Source organism: Rhinolophus hipposideros, assembly GCF_964194185.1.
Source record: "Rhinolophus hipposideros genome assembly, chromosome: 18".
Classification (NCBI taxonomy): Eukaryota; Metazoa; Chordata; class Mammalia; order Chiroptera; family Rhinolophidae; genus Rhinolophus; species Rhinolophus hipposideros.
Genome location: NC_138064.1, coordinates 43,049,329 through 43,055,328, shown reverse-complemented (window position 1 = coordinate 43,055,328; position 6,000 = coordinate 43,049,329).

Genomic DNA, 6,000 nt, shown 5'->3' with positions numbered 1-6,000 from the left:
ATCAATAAGTGACTGATCTGAGTCTAAACTTTTCTCACTTCTTAAAAGTGACGAACAAACAGGATTTTACAAGCTCTTGAACATAATCATTTGGTAATAAGAAATAATCAGTGGATTAATTGATTTAACCTTTATTTTATTGCTGTAATTACCATTTCACAATATATTTCTCAATTCTACTGGCTTGACTTTTACAAATACCGTATGTAAATAATCTGACTGGATTTTATACTCAGCACTTGTTTTATGAGTTCTCAACCAAGGTAATTGCACAGCGCTGCTCCTCTCCAAACCTTAAAAATGTGTGGGGTCGTTTTGGTTGTCAATAATTGGGGGTACTTCTGTCATTTAGTGGGTGAGGGTTATGAACAGTAATTATCTCATAATACAGAGGAGACTTCCATGCAACAAAGGACTATCCTGTCCAAAATGCTGACAGTAATCCTTTGGAATAAAACTGACAGAAAAATCAGCACAAAACTCAAATATTTGTACTGAGGCCACCATTACTGAGATCTTAATCACTGCAAATTATTTCATGCAAAGTTTTTAAATTAGGGATCTGATAAATGCATTAATGGGTCCTGAAATCAATATAATATTTTGTTACTCAGGTTTTTAAAATAAACATAAGAGAACACACAATATCCAATTGTAGAGTTTTCTGAGAGTTGGCATTAAACAAAAAACTTTAAAAACCACTTACTTAATCTACAGTTTGCTGTTTTATTTCATCACAACACAGCCCCACTCAGGGACATAAGGCAATTAAGTGTCTCCCAGAACAGTAAATCAGGCACCAATTATTTATGCAAGAAGTATATATAACCCCAAACAACAATTTAATATTTTTGAGAAAATTTTAGTGAAGGAGACAAGACTACATATATATAATTTTATTTTACTTTTAATTTACTTTCATTTTACTTTACTTTATTGTGTTGTATTTTCCCCCCAACACAAGTGACCTTGGAATTCTGAAAAAGGAAAGATGAATATGAACTTGAATAGTCAGGAATTTGAGGTAGATGTTAGATGAATTATATTTTGAAGAAAGTGTGGAATTTTAATTGAGGAAAAGGAGGTAAGAGGAAGTAAATTTCTCCCTCATTGAGAGACTAAGTGGAAGAATGTGAATATGCACTTCATTTAGTTTTAATTTTTCCTTTCTCTTCCTTCCTTTCTTCTCTCTCACCTGAAAAATTTAACCTGCCTATCTTGTTTTTAAAAATCAATTCTCATTAAATTTTTGAAATTTGAAAGTTCATAGATAGCTTTAGAAATAATTAAGCTGATATTCTGATTACTTTCTCTCAATGACAATAGAATCTGAAATAGCAGGTGATGTTAATTCCTAACATAGTGTAGCAAACAGAAGTGACCTAGTCCGTAAACCAAATATGGATTTTGTATTTCCAACATCTTTTCAACACATGCTCAGAGCTTTGACATGGTATTAGCATAACATTTTGAGCTTAGTATAGTGTCAGCATATATTTGTGGAATAAATAGATTAATAAAATGAAATTGACTATAGAAATTAATTTTTCATTGCACTATAAATATTCTTTATTTAAACATAAAACTCTTTAGAACCTTAAGTATAAACAATGGAAAGTAGTATACCCTAAGTAGTTATACCCTAAGTATAAACAATGGAAAGTAGATCACTGTTTCCTTTTTTTATCCTGCTAAATTATATGTACTTTTTATTTGTCAGTCAGTGATCATCTCATCTCTGTTTAAACAATTTCATGTGGTATTTTCTGAAGCAAGTTCATTTTTATAAATGAAGTGAAACTATACGAATTTCACATGTATACGAAATGTGAAATATTTCCCAATGTGTTAATATTAACCTTTGAGTATATAATAATATTTCAATTTGTATGCATTTTGCTTTATGAAACAATATTTGGGAAGGACATATATGTACCAGCTGTCAGAATTCCTTTATTATGAGACAGTTGAAATTATCTCATAAACTGACACCCCCACCGCTGCTTCCAAAATTCACATGCAATCATTTTAGAGCCAACAGCTGAATTGAATTCTAATTTGTGTGGTTAAAAAAAACAAACATATATATATATATAGATATATAGATATAGATATAGATATAGATATAGATATAGATATAGATATAGATGATATAGATATAGATATAGATATAGATATAGATATAGATATAGATATAGTTTTATTATATATGTGTGTAAATTAACTTAGTTCTTAATTATAATTACAAATCTGTAATATATCTATGGAATAGAAGAAATCTATGTCTTTATATGTCGTGATTAATAGAAAATTGATTAATATTACAGCTATTTCCATGTTTAATTTGTAGGCTTGGAAAACTACTTTAAGAAATAACTATTTGTTATGCACAGGCTTACCCAGAATTATATTTATTCTAGGTAGATTTGTAAAGGATATTTATCTTCCAAATAAAATATTTTATGTCACAAAAGATGCCTCAAATAAAAGTGCCTATATGTCTTAGAATTGTATGGCATTAATATGATTTTGCTCAGTCATTTTGTATCATTCTTGTAGATAAGCAAGGTACATTTATAAGACTGATTTTTGGATTGCATTTTCACCATTTTTCTTTTCAGAATCTATCACAGAAACTAGAATTTCTAGAATTGTATTTCTAGAATTGTATGTTAACTGGATGTAAGTCCCTCACACTCCAGATTCATTCATACAAGCCTGATATGTGTGGTTTTTCACCTTCCAGAAATTGTTCAGCTGCTGATGAATAAGGATTCCATGCCCATTGTGTGTGTATGTTTTTCTATGCCTGTCCAGATCACCCCTTACTAAAGGAGTGAGTCTGTGTGATTTGACTTGTACTACATACTCCTGGCCCTGGCTCTTTGGGGTGAGCTGGAGTGAGCTCCTGACTCAAAGACTCTCCTCCAACCATAGGTGAAAGAGATAATTTGTTTCTTTGTCAAGAATTTTCAGTGAGTTGGTGGTGAACTGTGAGGTGTGTGGTCCTGAACCCTGTTAGTCTGGTGCTCTGGCAAAGGAAAACCAGGAACAAGACGAATCACAGGGATGAGAAACTATGAATCAGAAGGAAATCAGCAGAGAACTATATTATAGAGTGTACTAGTGAGGAGCATTAACAGGCTGAGCATCAGAAATGAAAAATCTGCCCAAAAGAGAGGAAGAAGAAACCTACTATTGTTTCCCATATTTTCTATATAAGACATGGTTGTACTTTCTGCAGTTTGATTCAAGTTGGAATCTTTTAACACCTTTCTGTCATTGTTCTGTGTGGGTTTTAGTTCTTTGTAAGGAAAGAGCTTTAATACTCTGTATCAGTAGTAAACTGTCTCACTACACAATCCTTTCCTGCATGCAGTAAAAGACAAAGGATGTATGTGTATATTTCAGATAGTGTACTCACTGGTTATAACTATTTGTATCTATGGAAAAGTAACACTGTTGTAAGATTTCTACAGGATAGTTGCATTCCTTGATTGCAGTGGGATTCCATGATTTCCAATTACCACGACATTATATTCCCAGTATTCAGATAAAAATGAGAAATAACCTGATGTACAGATGCCTTAGAATAAATTAGCCAGGAATAAAAGTACTTACTTGAACAAAGCAATGGTCAAATGTGTGTGCCCCTGCACCCCAATCATATGTTGAAAACCTAATAACCAAGGTGATGTTATTAGTAGGTGGGAGCTTTGGGAGCTGATTAGGTCAGAAGGGCAGCGTGCTCAGGAACAGGACAAAAACCTCCCACTCACAGCAACATTGACTTCTCTCCCATGTGATAATGGGCTTGCTCTATAACTGTAAAGCAGAATTACTTGTTTTTTTACCCATTCTGTAACCAACCTACTTGGGCAATTTATTTTCTGTTATTTCTTAGGAAGCTTCTCTTCCCCTTTTCTATCCTCCTGCGGAAGGGAGTTTATAAGAGATTTCAGAAATTCTAAGACGAAAGAAACATTTTACCCTGAATTTAGTTGATATCAACAACTGTCTCTTCAGAAACAAATGATGAGATCGCTAATTGTGGAATTAGGTCACGGTTAGGAAAGATGAACAAGACTAATTTCAGATATTTTCAGGCAGTGTATGTGGAATACATATTTATTCTTTCTTTTACCAAGAAGAATAAAAGCAAATGCCTATGCACCAATTTATAGTATACGTATTGGGTACATTTTATTTAAATCCCACAAATCCTACCAAAACTTGTCATAGTAGATGATATTTTGATACCAATTTTACTACCAGGGAAACTGTGAAACTGTGACTTCAAGAAATTAAGTAATATAGTGAAAAATGTCATTGAATTAGTAAATGATGAAGCTGGCTCTTAAACTAAAAACTTTTGATCACAAAGCTCAGGTACTTTTCATCCAATAACACTGTCATCTTATTAGAAAAATGCTTCACAATATAGTGATACCATATGTATTTTCAAAACGTCTATGTAAATGATATCAAATTCATTCGTTTATGCATTAATCAAAAGAAAATCTATAGAAGGATCAAAATGAAATATATTGTACGTTATCCATAGTTTTCTCACATCTGCGTCCTTTCTCACAATTGCTCTTGTGAGAGCAATTGTGAGGGAGGCTCTCACAGGTGAGGTGAGGGAGGCTTTAGTATGCGTAAATATAGTTAGTTACATGTTGTATATTTATATTTATGCATATGCATATTATATACTATAAAGTGAGGTTAAGTAGTTTTTTAATTTAATTTTTCTAACTTTAGTGAAAAAGTTTTCCACCTTCTCAAATTTTGCACTTTGAAAATGTTCAAAATATTAAATGTTCCACTTTATTAACAATAAAAGGAAATTCTGAAGTTTTACTCTCAGATTACAAAAATAAATTTTCTGTGCAGTCCACTAATTACATGACTATTAAACGTAAAATAATTTAAATTAAACTAAATTTAGTTATCTTCACTCAGAGTCCACATCTCAAGTGCTCAATATCCACTTGTGACTACTGGCAGCCATATTGGACAGCATAGCTTCCCAAGGGGGGTACTTTGAAGGTGACCATAGTGATATTCCACAATGAGGTATGTAGCACTTTTTCTAGGATGAGTTTGCGAACTTAATTATCCGACCTCATAGTTGCACCTAGTCTTAGTAGCTACCTATAGTAAAGGTCAGTAACAAAATATGTAGGATGATTGGCATATGACAGATACTTAATAAGTGACAGTTTATATTAACATTATTGTATAAATATGAAGATTCCAAATTAGCTGACTCATTTAGTCAGTCTGGCCAGCCAATAAACATACAGTTACAGGCCCATTTTCTCTAATCTCTGAGACCTGTTTTGTAAAATCTGTTGAAGAAATGTGTGACTAGTGCTCGTGTACTTTTTCTCTTTGCCAATATATGCTTCCATTCCAGTGGAGTTAAGCTGAGAATCATGATTTCACAGACCATGAGAACTAGGAACAGTCTGAAATGTACGTAAACCAACCTCCTCATTCACAGATGTGGCCAGTGAGGTCCAAAAAGGTTAAACGGTCCCTCCAGAGTTGTACAGCTATTTGGCCAAATTTCTTCCAGGAAGCTGGACTGATCCCAGCCCTGCTGTTTCTTCCATCACTTTGCATTTAGCACTTATGTTTATATACCCTTGTATATTTGTTTATATAACTTCACAGTTGCTCTCTAGTTGCTCACATGTATGCAGAATTTTTCTCCAAGTTCTAAGCTTCTTGAAAGCAAGGACCTTGGGGTCTTCCCCTTTTAGTTTCTTCCAAACAAACACATTAGTATTATGAAAAAAATGACAAATATTTAATTAGTGAAATAATTATTTTGGATTCCACAGTGGAGTTAAAATTCTGGCATGGAGGGTATCTGAGTCTGCTCAGGTAGTTATAACAAAATGCCACAGACTGGGTAGCTTACATAACAAAAATTAATTTCTCACTGTTCTGGAGGCTGGGAAGTCCAAGATCAGGATACCAGCATGGTTA